Raw genomic sequence first — 14,509 nt, 5'->3', positions numbered from 1 at the left:
AGAGAGAAGAGGAGACCCATCATCCATTAGTGGCTTGCCAGCTACAATCCACTTGTTGTATGAGGCTAGTTTAACCTTGTCAAGGCGTTCCTTCTTATATTTTGAGGCATCAACTGGGAACACCCCTGTAGCTCTGAATTGATGCCTCAGTGTACAACTTTGGCTTCTTGGTGTATGTCCTCGGCATTGTTACGCTGTCAGAGAAAGACAAGAACATCATTAGATATTGGTCATTATGATTTAATTTTCAAACGTCACTTTAGATTGCACAATATATGACAAAAGACATTATGGGGGAAATAAAATTACCCCATGGGGAGTATTTTATTACCCCTTGGGGGGAAATTTTATTACCCCATGGGGTAAAAAAACACTGGTTAAAAAAAAACTGTGTTTTTTTTTCAACTTTTTTCATGCTAAAAATCAGGGTAAAAAAAAACATACCTGTGTGGTGGATACTGCAGTAGACAAGTTAATCACGGCAGGGGAGGGAAGAGACTGATGTCATTACAACAGCTGAAAGCAGAGAATGAAGCTTTTCTACAAGAACCATTCCCCGTATCGAACAATAGCCAAAAAGAGTAAAAAAGTTAAAATGATACAAAAAACACAGTAGTTCATAAAAAAATTGATAAATAATAGAAAAAGAAATGGGAAAAATCTGTTCATTGCATGAAATGTTGCTAATAGAGTGGGCAATCTGTGGGACACAATTTTTTTTTTTTTTTCCAAAACCCAACATATATATATGGACCTATGTTTGTTTTTACCCCAACTACCCCCGAATTTTTTTTTACCCCGAATGACTCAGGAATGGGATCGAGTACTACGTCCACAGCCATTCAGTGTGTGTGTGTGTGTGTGTGTGTGTGTGTGTGTGTGTGTGTGTGTGTGTGTAAATAAAAGCTGTAATTAATAAATCCTGGAGGGAGGCTGGATGGCTGCTAATGAATAAACTAGACATACTTAGGAAACACATCAATATCATCATCATTTTCGTTGTCATCGACGTCGTCATCGTCGTTCTAATTCACCTTTTCATCATCATCACCATCATCATCATCATCATCATTATTGTTATTTTCGTCGTCGTCCCCATTATCGTCATTCTCCTTCCCCTTCTCCTTATCATCATCATCATCATCATAAGACTTAAATTTGAACCTTCTCTCTCTCTCTCTCTCTCTCTCTCTCTCTCTCTCTCACACACACACACACACACACACACACACACACACACACGTGAAAAATAACAAAACCATCCACACAAGCCTTCACCACTAGCTCAAGCCGTGTATTGGGTGCTTAAGTGTGTGTGTGTGTGTGTGTGTGTGTGTGTGTGTGTGTGTGTGTGTGTGTGTGTGTGTGCCGATACAAACACACCTCCCCTTTAAATGGAAATGACCCACGTGGGAAAGCAGATATCTTTGCTAGTACCTTTGCAAGAAACTCTACCATAGATGATACCAGCCAGAATGTCTCAGTACTGGAACTTGATTCTCCCGAAATTGCCCCACTTAAAATACAGACAAGATTCGTAAAATCCATCCTAGACAATTTACCTACCAACAAAGCTCCAGGTCCAGATGGAATTCAGCCACTTGTTTTGAAAAAGTGTTCCTCTGAACTTGCCTCTGTCCTAGCCAAATTATTCAGACTATGCATACGTACTTCTTTATTCCCAAATTCATGGAAAGAAGCCAATATCCACCCAGTTCCGAAGAAAGGAAGTTCGTCTGTCCCCTCCAATTACAGACCAATAGCTATCACATCTTCTCTTGGTAAGGTATTTGAAACTTTAATTAATAAGCATATTGTTAAACATCTTGAATCCAACAACTTACTTAATGATAGACAATACGGTTTTCGCCACGAAAGATCCACCATTGACATACTCAATCTCTTAACTCATACCATCCATCAATCAATTGATCTTTTTGGAGAAACTCATGCAGTAGCTCTTGATATCTCTAAAGCTTTCGACAGAGTATGGCACCGTTCCCTGCTGTCCGAACTCCCTTGCTATGGACTAACGTCTTTTGTTCCTTTGATTTCTTCTTATCTTAGTGACAGGAAAATAAGAGTAAAAGTAGATGATGTATATTCGAATTTCCACTCAATTAACGCCGGCGTGCCGCAGGGATCAGTTCTGGTGCCAACCCTATTTCTGGTTCATATTAATGATCTCTTATCTGTCACTCACAATCCCATTCACTCATATGCAGATGACTCAACACTACATAGTTCATTCACACTCAGACATCCATTTACAAAGTCTAATATCTCTACCTCTCAACTCAATACAACCATCTCCATAAATCAAGATCTATCTACAATCAGTGAATGGGGACAAAACAACCTTGTCTCTTTTAATGCTAGTAAAACTAAATATATACAGTTTACTAATAGACAGATATTGCCAGATTCGTACATTACCTTCAGTGCTACTAATATTCCCATCTCCAAAAGTATTGAAATTCTTGGTGTCTCACTTAACAGTGCCCTCAGCTGGACCTCTCATGTCAGATCACTTGCTAAAACCGCCTCAAAGAAACTTGGATTATTGTACAGAGTCCGTAACTTCTTCGCCGATGAGCAGTTAGCTATAATTTATAAGAGTCATGTGCGCTCTCAGCTTGAATATTGCTCACCCTTGTGGAATGGTTGTGGAGAGGTTGCATTAAGACAACTAGACAAAATTCAGAATAAAGCTGTTAGAATCATTAACAACCCTGCCATTACATATAAACTACCTCCCCTGCAAGTAAGAAGGAATGTTGCCTCCCTTGCATTATTTTACAGATATTTTTTTGGCAAATGCTCAGACGAAGTTGCGTCCATGGTGCCACCTCTCCATGCCTTCCCTCGTGCTACACGGGCGTCTGGTAGCGCTCATGACTGGAATGTCACTCAACCATATTGCAGAACTTCTGCCTATTAGAATTCTTTCATTCCCCGTACTGCATCTCTCTGGAACTCGCTTCCCCAGAGTTGTTTTCCTCCAAATTTCAACCTACAACTGTTTAAGAGTAACTGTTACAGATATTTTATGAACAGAGGACACCAGTAATCTGGTGTATGGATTATTTTTTTTCTCCATTTGTTTTTCCTTCCTCCGTTCTGTTATTAAAAAAAAAAAAAATTCATACATGGCCTCCCCCAAATGATCTCGTCTTCTTTTATGTTGGTCATTTTTGCTCTAAGAAGCCAGAAAAAGGCATGACGATTATACAAGAACCAGTGTTAGGATATCCAAAGAGTGCTCAGGTGTGGAGACGCCGTGATATCTCTTTCTTGGCGAATTATTTTGCCTGTTACTGGTAATGTTGTCTTGTGTGATATTCATATTTTTGTTCCGTCGGCATTGTTACATACCTTAATATATGAAGATGTTATATTGATATTAATAATGTTAATAATAATTGTAGTAGTAGTAATAATAATAATAATAATAATAATAAAAATAATAATAATAATAATATTAATAATAATAATAATAATAGTGATAATAATAATATATAATAATAATAGTAATAAGAATAAGAATAAGAATAAGAATCATCATCACTATCATCATCAACTTATTGACACCGTTTATTGCAAGAGGGTCCCTCCCATCGTTCTCCATTCTGACCCATTGGGTGTTATCCTGTTCCATCCATTCCCAGCAAATATCCTAATTTCCTGTCACCATCTCGTCTTCTGTCTGCCTCTTCCTCTCACTCCATCTCTTCATCTTGTTCTCTGACTGCATCTTCCACTGACTCCATCTCTTCATCTTTTTCTCTGTCCTCTGTCTGCCTCTTCCTCTCATTACATCTCTTCATCTTTTTATCTCTCTGCCTCTTCCTGTCACTTCAACTCTCCCTTTTGTTCTCTGTCTGTCTCTTCCTCTCACTCCATCTCTGGGCTGCCACTCAGTTACCCTGGTTGTCCATCTGTTATCTGTTCTACGAAGGACGTGACCTGCCTACATCCATTTATGTTTTTGGACTGTACTGATTATATCCTCTACTTTCCTCTATTCCCTCATTCAAGAATCTTTTTATCTATTTTATCTCTATCAGACTCCTACCAAAGTATTTCCAATTCTCTCAGAATTATTTTTTTTATTTTAGGTTTCAAGGATTTTGTTACATGTTAAAATAAGGACATTGACTGGATCTCTCTCTCTCTCTCTCTCTCTCTCTCTCTCTATACACACAGCAATTTCATTTCCTTTTTTCACCTCACTCTCATGAAGTGCAGTCTTCATTAACTGGCAATGTCTTTTATCCCAGTCACAGGCATATGCTCATTATAATTCACGTCCGATATTTACTGAGAGGAATTTAGTATACTGTATCAGTTGACGATATATCTCTTAAATATCGGTATATGTCTGTTACTTATATATATATATATATATATATATATATATATATATATATATATATATATATATATATATATATATATTGTTACGGAACAGAGAAAGATAATGTACACTTTAAGTGAGAATACTAATAATCACTACTGTCCCGTAAAGGTCCAGGTTCAAAATAAAAGAGTTAGGTAAAATTACAAGTTAAAGTTTAATGCTCAAACTAACAACAAAACATTCAGGACTCATAAGGATAATGTAATGGCAAAAAAAAGGTTAAATATATGGTTAACTGCAATAGCCTCTATTAACACGAAATTAGCATGAGTAAATTTATCTAAGTCAGCCCTGTTAAAATGAGATACCAGATAATACTCAGTGAAGGCCAGATATATTATTACAGATACAAAATATTATTAATGATGGCTGACAATAAGAACCCTACATAAATTACAAAAACCTTACTAGGCCTAAGAATTAACCTTATGCTACACAGTACAAGAAAAAATGCAACAACAGTTATACTCAAATTACACACAGCTGCTAGATGGCTGGAGACTTCCTGAGCACTCACAATAACAACTGTACAGGGGAGGACAGAGATGTGAACAAAATGAGGAGAAGATCTAAGTGGCAATAATGCAGAGACTGAGCTCATTATATAGGGGCCAGCAGAGCTTGATACAACTTGTAAGAAGGATGCGCAAATGAAGCCATAGGGGACAAAGAGCTGACAATCCTGCTCTGAACAACAGAAAGGACGACCCACTCTACTACAACTGTAGAAGGGGGGGACTGAGGCAGAACACGCTCGTGATCAAACATGCAGCATACTGTGCGTTAAAATTACACAAAGGATGATGAAATCATAGGCTATGTAACACCTCCCCGTAAAGAAAAAGAAATTTACAAAGGAAATTTCTTATTACTCTAAAACAATCTGTCTAAAGTCTAGATAAGCAATTTGCAATAACATTTTCTTTCCCCTTGACATGTTGTATGTCTAATGAATACTCCTGAAGAAGTAGACTCCATCTTGTCAATCTCTGATTTGTATCTTTAAACTCACTAAGGAATTTCAGTGGGTTATGATCGGTATAAATGACTATGGGGTCAAAACCAGAACACAAATAAAATGAAAAATGCTGTAAACCCAAAATCAAGGCCAAAAGCTCTTTCTCAATAGTTGAGTAGTTCTTTTGAGGTGGAGTGAACTTCTTACTGTAATAAGATACAGGGTGTTCAATACCCTGATCATCCTCTTGCAGCAAAACAGCCCCAGCTCCTGTATCACTTGCATCAACAGCCATCTTAAAAGGCTTAGCAAAATTTGGAGTAGCGAGCACTGGCTGACTTAATAGGATACCTTTAAGTTTGCTGAAAGAGGATTCTCAGTTATCGGTCCAGACAAATTTAACTCCCTTTTTCAGTAGGTCTGTAAGTGGTGATTCAAGAATAGAAAAGTTAAGAACAAATCTCCTGTAATAACCTACCATTCCCAAAAATCTTTGTAGCTCTTTCCTACTTTTAGGTCTGGGAAGATCACTTATAACCTGAACCTTAGCTCCTGGTGGTGCAACATGTCCATCACCAATTACATACCCAAGGTACTGAACTTTAGCTTGACCAAACTCACACTTTGATCAATTAGCTACAAGATTAGCATGAACCAAACGCTCAAGAAATTTACTGACATGGCATAGGTGATCTTTCCAGTTGTCACTGAAGATTAATACATCATCAATATAAACAACACACCCTGCCAAACCCTCTGTTACAACATTCATGAGCTTCTGAAATGTGGCTGGTGCATTCTTCATACCATAAGGCATTACAGAACGTGCAAACGTCTTTCCTAGTGTTACAAAACATGAGATCTCCCTACCACGTTCAGTCATAGGTACTTGCCAGTATCCCTTTAACAAATCAAACTTACTTATGTACCTAGCCTTTCCGATCTTGTCTATGCAATCTTCCACGCGAGGGAGAGGATAAGTGTCTGTTTTAGTTATCTGATTAACACGTCTGTAGTCGATGCAAAGCCACTGTGACCCACCCGGCTTAGGGACCAGAGTGACAGAACTCCACTCGCTCTGACAGGGCTCAATCATCTTGTGCTCCAACAGGTAGCCAAGCTCCTGGATGAGAGGAACTTTCACTGGGTTCACACGGTAAGGAGGCAATTTAATTGGCTTTGCGTCTCCAACATCGACATCATGAATCAACACAGTGGTTCTTCCTGGAGTGGCACGGAACACTTGCGGGTACTCCTTCAGTAATGCCGAAAACTCCTGCCTTTCCTCAGGAGGCAGATGAGAAAGCTTAGTCTGGAGATCATTCATGATATCAGGATTCTTCGCCAAACTATCACTCAGGCTCATACTGCATGGGAGAGCTTCACTTGCAGACTCGGGTGGAACAGCTACAGTGCAGACTCGATTATTTTCGTCCCGCCTGTGATTTAACTTTAGCATGTTGATGTGACATAGTTGCTTGTTCTTTCTACGATCTGGTGTGGCGATGACATAGTTGACATCACTGAGTTTCTTCTCCATGAAATAAGGACCACTAAACTTGGCTTGAAGAGGTTGCCCATGAACTGGTAGCAGAATCAAAACCTGATCTCCTGGCTGAAAGTGGCGTAACCTGGACTTCTTATCATACCAAGTCTTCATCTTCTCCTGAGCAGCTCCTAAATTCTCTCTCGCCAGCTGTAAAGCAGTGGACAGCCGTTCTTTGAACTTCATCACATACTCCAGCAGGTTGACGTCATCTTCCTCCGACAGCCAGCATTCCTTGAGTAACTTCAGGGGTCCTCTTACTTCATGGCCAAACAGTAGTTCAAAAGGTGAGAAGCCCAGTGATTCATTTGGAGATTCTCTTGCAGCAAACACAACGAATGGAAGACCTTTATCCCAGTCTTTCTGATGTTCCAAACAGTATTTCTTGAGCATCGATTTGAGTGTTTGATGATATCTCTCCAACGCTCCTTGGGTCTGGGGATGGTAAGCTGAAGACGTAATCTGGGTGATGCCCAACTCTTTCAGAGACTGCTTGAAAACGTTTGACATGAAATTACTTCCCCGGTCCGACTGTACCTCCTTGGGCAGACCAAACTTTGTGAAGAACCCTAGCATTTCCTTAACCACGTTCTTTGCTGAGATATTTCTAAGTGGAATGGCTTCAGGATAACGAGTAGCCATATCAATCAGGGTCAACACATAAGAAACTCCTGAAGAAGTCTTAGGAAGAGGGCCCACAATATCCACCAACACACGGGTGAATGGCGCCTCAAAAGGAGGAATGGGAACTAGAGGTGCAACGTTTTCGGTCTGATTTCACTTCCCCACAACTTGACAGGTGTGACAAGACTTACAATACCAGGAAACATCCCTGAAGATACCTGGCCAGTAGAAGTGTTTCAAAATGCGTGCCACAGTCTTCCTCACTCCAAGGTGTCCTGCCAAACTGGAATCATGAACCACTCTAATGATATCCTGCATACAAACACGAGGGATGACAACTTGATGTACAACCTCCCATTCACAGTCGGCTGACGCTGTTGGGGGTCTCCACTTCCTCATAAGTACTCCTGACTTTATATAATAACAAGTAGAAGCACCAGCTGACTCTTCCTCACTGCAAGCAGAGTTAGCTAGACCTTTCAACTCAGGCTCAGCAATCTGCAACTCAACCAACTCTTGACGAGACAAATTATCAACACTACGGGGTACTGCCTCATCTGGTGAGTGGTCCAAATTAGCAAGAAAAGTGTCAGCTAGGATAACATCATCATCATCATTATCCTCTAAGTCACCAGTAACTTTAGACTTAGCCCTAGTGACAGCACATGCAGGGAACACATCAGGGACATCACAACCCTGGGCCGCAGCCACCGGCTCACTAGACAACTGAGGAGCTGAACACACTTGACTTCCACCAATATCATTTCCAAGTAAGAAAGTTACACCTGACATTGGGAGTGTCTCAAACAACCCAACCATAACGGAACCATTAACAAAACCAGACTCTAAATTCACTCTGCACAGAGGGACAGAGAAGTAATTATTCCCTACACCTTTTAAGATTACAGTTTCATCAGAGGAATTAACATTAGAGCCTAGAACACTGGTCAGCATAAGGGATTGGCAAGCACCTGTATCACGATATATTTGAACTGATTTCCTGTCATTACTGTCCAGAGGACTGACAAAACCATCAGACAGGAAATTAGCACATGAACTCTTGAGAGTGTCACCCAGGTTACTGCTCAAAAGAGGAGCTCCATCATGAGAATTTAAGTTACCCCTCAAAGCAGGTTCAGTTAACTCAGATAAAGAATTCTGGGAACTCTCAAGGGTGGACACTAGACCAATTGACTGAATATTTAAAGACTCCTTTTTGTTCACATCACGCTGTCTCCTGAAACATTTCTCTGTAGTATGACCAAGCTAACTATAATAAGTACATTTACTTTTCTGAAATCTAGAGGTGAAGCTGGTATTTACTTCCTGAGAAACATCATCTTTATTCTCTTTTCTGTTACCTGTACTCTGAGTAGAGGCAACGTACTTACTCTCAGCTTTCCCTTTTTCTCTAGAATATCTCTTGTGAGTGAGAACATATTCATCAGCTAAAACTGCAGCATCAGACAAATTATCTATTCTTTTCTCATCAAGATATAGGCTTACATCTTTATAAATACACCTCTTGAAGTCCTCCAGCAAAATCATCTGCTTAAATTTACCAAAATCAGAATCCACATTCTTAGAATTTAACCACTGCTCTAACAGATCTTCTTTGATTTTTGCATACTCAACATGGGATTGCTTATCTTGCTTGTAAGTTGTCCTAAATTTTACTCTATAGGCTTCAGGAACAAGCTCATAGGCCTTAAGAATCAAGCTCTTAACTACATCATAATTATCAGATTGATCCTGAGGCAAAGATGCATAAGTTACTTGAGCTTTACCGGTGAGAACAGTTTGAAGGAGTACTGGCCAATACTTTTTGGGCCAATTAAAACCTGTAGCTACCCTCTCAAACAACTGAAAATACTTTGTTAAATCAGATTCATTAAAAGGAGGGACAGGTTTAACATTTTTAGCCACATGAAAATCATCAGAGCTAGATGATCCAGTTCCACCTTGTTTCATGCGATACTCATGGTCTGCCTGAATCCTAGCAAGTTCAATTTTTGCCTGAGCCTGTACCTGTGCCTCCAGAATACGAGCCTGAGATTCAGCCTCCTTAGCATTTGCCTGAAATTCAGCCTCCTTAACACGAGCCTCCTGCAGGGCTAGCTGTAACTTAGCTAATTCAATCTGCGTTTGCTCATTTGGAGGAGTTACATTAAACAAGCTTTCATTAATCATGTCAACAATTTGATCTTTAGAATGATGAGAGCGAACAGCAATTCCCAATTGTTGAGCAACAAGCTTAAGTTCATTCTTTGTTCTGTTTTCTACATCACACACTGTTTGCACATTTGACAAAAAATCTTTGGCTTCATCAAGCGTAGTAATAGTAGACATCATGAATAAATCACAGCCACAAAATATCAAGCAATATCCTTATGATAATATCCTGAATATCCTGATAAGAGGTCGCCAAATTTATGTTACGGAACAGAGAAAGATAATGTACACTTTAAGTGAGAATAGTAATAATCACTACTGTCCCCGTAAAGGTCCAGGTTCAAAATAAAAGAGTTAGGTAAAATTACAAGTTAAAGTTTAATGCTCAAACTAACAACAAAACATTCAGGACTCATAAGGATAATGTAATGGCAAAAACAGGTTAAATATATGGTTAACTGCAATAGCCTCTATTAACACGAAATTAGCATGAGTAAATTTATCTAAGTCAGCCCTGTTAAAATGAGATACCAGATAATACTCAGTGAAGGCCAGATATATTATTACAGATACAAAATATTATTAATGATGGCTGACAATAAGAACCCTACTTAAATTACAGAAACCTTACTAGGCCTAAGAATTAACCTTATGCTACACAGTACAAGAAAAAATGCAACAACAGTTATACTCAAATTACACACAGCTGCTAGATGGCTGGAGACTTCCTGAGCACTCACAATAACAACTGTACAGGGGAGGACAGAGATGTGAACAAAATGAGGAGCAGATCTAAGTGGCAATAATGCAGAGACTGAGCTCATTATATAGGGGCCAGCAGAGCTTGATACAACTTGTAAGAAGGACGCGCAAATGAAGCCATAGGGGACAAAGAGCTGACAATCCTGCTCTGAACAACAGAAAGGACGACCCACTCTACTACAACGGTAGAAGGGGGGGACTGAGGCAGAACACGCTCGTGATCAAACATGCAGCATACTGTGCGTTAAAATTACACAAAGGATGATGAAATCATAGGCTATGTAACAATATATATATATATATATATATATACACTGTATATATATATATATATATATATATATATATATATATATATATATATATATATATCATCCATCCATCATCCAATCCTACGTTGCCCCATGAAGAGCGTAGGATCCCCGGGGCTAGACAAGTTGGTCCTGACATATAAAATGAAAGTGACCAACCTCACTCATCCATGAATGGCATTATATGAGCAATAAACCCCAACCACCCCTTGTATACAAACCTTCACCTCCTCAATCCAACTGGATTGCCGTAATTACCCACTAACCATCAGGCGCCAAAATTTGGTTATACGTCTACCACCCAGCGTAATAAATGGTTTCCTGGCGTACAGTCATAAGAAAAACTATCGTTACTCTTCCGAGCTGTGCACTGACACGACGACGAAGTGTTGTGGAATGACGAGACAGGAAAGTTTGTACCTCAAACCCGTCCATGTCCGTTATTTGAGACACAGATATTAGAATTTCTGCTAGAGGTAATAACAGGTAATTAGATCGTTTGGCCTCTGTGCATAGAGACAATACATTTTATTATCCGGCACCGAATTCATTAAATAAAAATATAGCCGAATGGTCTGAAGTCGGCAACACACATGCAGACGGGCAATGAGTATGTGCACCTATGCCAGACGTATGATAGTACTTCAGCCCATACAAGCCAACTTAGTAAATTTCAGTATAATAATGATATGCATTGCTTTCTACATATAATAAATGTTGAATAGAAGGAAAATAATAATACGTGTTCAGTCTCACTGCTTTAATATTTTGTATACCCACCCCCTGCTTCGAAAACAGCCTCTAGACCAGTGGTTCTTAACCTTTTTTGAGTCACGGACCCCTTCGAGAATCTGGTGAACGCTATGAACCCCTTCCCTACAAAAATGCACATTAGCACAAACGCAGCATTTTGCATGCAATGAATTTACATTATTTTATTGAAAACTACCTCACGCAGTGTATCACAAAGCATAAAACAGTCTTTACAAAGAATTACGTTTCCCTTTTTTTCATGCAAAAACTAATGGCTACTCGAAAAAAAGAAATTCATCAAACTTGAGCAAGTTAAACAAAACAAAACTTTAAGTCTGCTCAAAAGTTTATTTCAGTGAGAGGGTTGTTGTTGCTATTTACCTTGAATAAGATGAAATTGTGGAGTGGTCTTTGACAAGGCAACACGCATGTCATCGTTGACATCCAGTTGATTTCGACTTTTTATTTTGATAGAAACAAGCTCTGAAATCCCTGACTCACAAATGTATGTAGCTGCAAACGGAATCAGAGCACCCATAGCTCGCTTTGCCAGACGAGGGTAGGCTTGTGTCAACGAACACCAGAATGCTTCAAGACTTCTTTTTTTTTTTTTTTTTTTTTTAAATGATGCCAAACGGCATCACGCAGTCTCGCTAAATTGTTGTCAATTATTCTGACCTTCACGGACCCCCTGTATCCCATCCATGGATCCCTTGGGGGTCCATGGACCCCAGGTTAAGAACCCCTGCTCTAGACTTCTGAAGTATCCATCTGAAGCATTTAACCACCCATCTAAAGCAAACAAATGAACTCGTGCACCCCTGCTAGACTATCATTAAACACACACACACACACACACACACACACACACACACACACACACAGTCGATGCCTATAGATTTAATACCATTAAATATAATTTATTTGTTGTATTCTATAGATAATGTGTTGAATAGTAGGAAAATAATAAACCTGCCGAGTTTCAATATTAATCCCCGGTGGGGCGCTCAGGGTAACGCTAACACTTCCTATATATTTCCCCGCCAGATGGCTCATTCTTGCTCATTATTCCAACTCTTGTAATGGGATTGTGATATGGCAACACTAGATAGGGGGAGAGTCGAACAGCAAGGACCCGCCCACATAGCCCAGCTAACGTTCGTTTAGCATCGAGCAGTCATGGGGGTAACGATACTTTTTCTTATGACTGCACAGGGAACTGTTTGGTTTGTCACTCAGTGTAGTCACCCACAGGCAGAAGAAATAGGAAAGAATGAAGGAAAGACAGAAGAGGGAGTGTAAAGTCATCCGTAGGCAGAAGGACAAGGAAAGAATGAAGGAAAGAAAGACAGAAGAGGATGGACGGAAAGAAGGTTAGAGGAGAGGAAACGGCAGACCTCCGAGAGCAGCACTACATCGAGTGAGTGGATGGTGAGCGTCCCCACCTATTAATATATATATATATATATATATATATATATATATATATATATATATATATATATATATATATATATATATATATATATATAAAATCTCATCACAACCATTTGAGTGTCCAGTGCAGGACAGGCCTATCCCGACCGAAACAGGGACGATACAGCCAACGTATCTCTACCAAGTGGCTTTGTCTAGTAGTGATTCTATGTAGGGTGAGAAGTGCTTGTAAGTGTAATTATAGTGTTGGAGTGGCTTTGGATGTGTGTGTAGTCTGTGAACCAAGTGTAATCGACCCTCGCAAGCCGACTGGGTGCAAGTATACTTTACAGAATGCGACACTGGTTCAACCACAGCACCCCTTGTGTCCGCCAATGCAGTACGTGGCCTGAAGAACGCTCCCAAAGTTTATTACCCTGGTGGGGCGCGAGACCTCGTTCTTCAGTGTACGAAAACACACTTTACCACTGTACCACAGAGGCTCCATATATATATATATATATATATATATATATATATATATATATATATATATATATATATATATATATATATATATATATATATTCCATTTTATCTCCTAATATATCTTTTTATATTTCTGGGAAACATTTTCGTCATCATGATGCCCCGTTTTTCAAGCTCTCCCTTCAAGTAGTCTAATGCTTCCCATCATTTTTAAATTAACTTGCCTTTACCTAACCTTCCTCGATCTAACCTAACCACTCCTAACGTCTCTCAGCCAATCTTTCCCAACGTTCCTTTGAATAACGAAACATAGCCTAATGTAACCTAATCTAACTTACCTAACCTATCCTAACCTATCCTAGCCTAACCTAATAAAACCTAACCTATCCTGGACTAACCTAATCAAACCTAACCTAACCTACCTAACGTAACATAACCTGAATTGTCCTATCCTAACCTAACCTAACCTAACTTAACCTAATTTAGCCCAAGCCTAATGTAACCTGACGCAGCAAACTGTCTGAAATGCCATTTCTCTGACACTATTTTATTTTATCATTCAGTTTTTGCAACCTTTTTTTTTTCTTCTCCGTTTTGTGTTCTGTATGATTTGGATTTTTTCCTTTTGGTTTTGTTCCCTCCCTCTCTCTCTCTCTCTCTCTCTCTCTCTCTCACACACACACACACACACACACACACACACAGCTTTTTCAGCATCACATATCTTCGCTCAGGGATACTTCTTCAATCCTTTTCACAATTCTTCGTCTTGTCTTTCCTCTTTTCAATTTTTTTTAGTACCTCTCTTTTTCGTCATCCTGCCTCGTATTTCCTCTTATCTTCGTCCTATTCCTTTCCTTTTCGTTCATTTTTCCCTCCTCTTATGCCACTTCACTTTTTATTATCTTATCTCTTAATTCTTCGTCATTTCCTCTCGTTTTTATTCACTACTATTTCTCCTCTTAGCTCCTTTTATATATATATATATATATATATATATATATATATATATATATATATATATATATATATATATATATATATATATATAATTGTCT

The sequence above is a fragment of the Coenobita brevimanus genome, chromosome 116 (genome assembly GCF_032717465.1).
Source record: "Coenobita brevimanus isolate Jiangsu-jjx chromosome 116, ASM3271746v2, whole genome shotgun sequence".
Classification (NCBI taxonomy): Eukaryota; Metazoa; Arthropoda; class Malacostraca; order Decapoda; family Coenobitidae; genus Coenobita; species Coenobita brevimanus.
Note: the sequence above shows the minus strand (reverse complement) of the source record.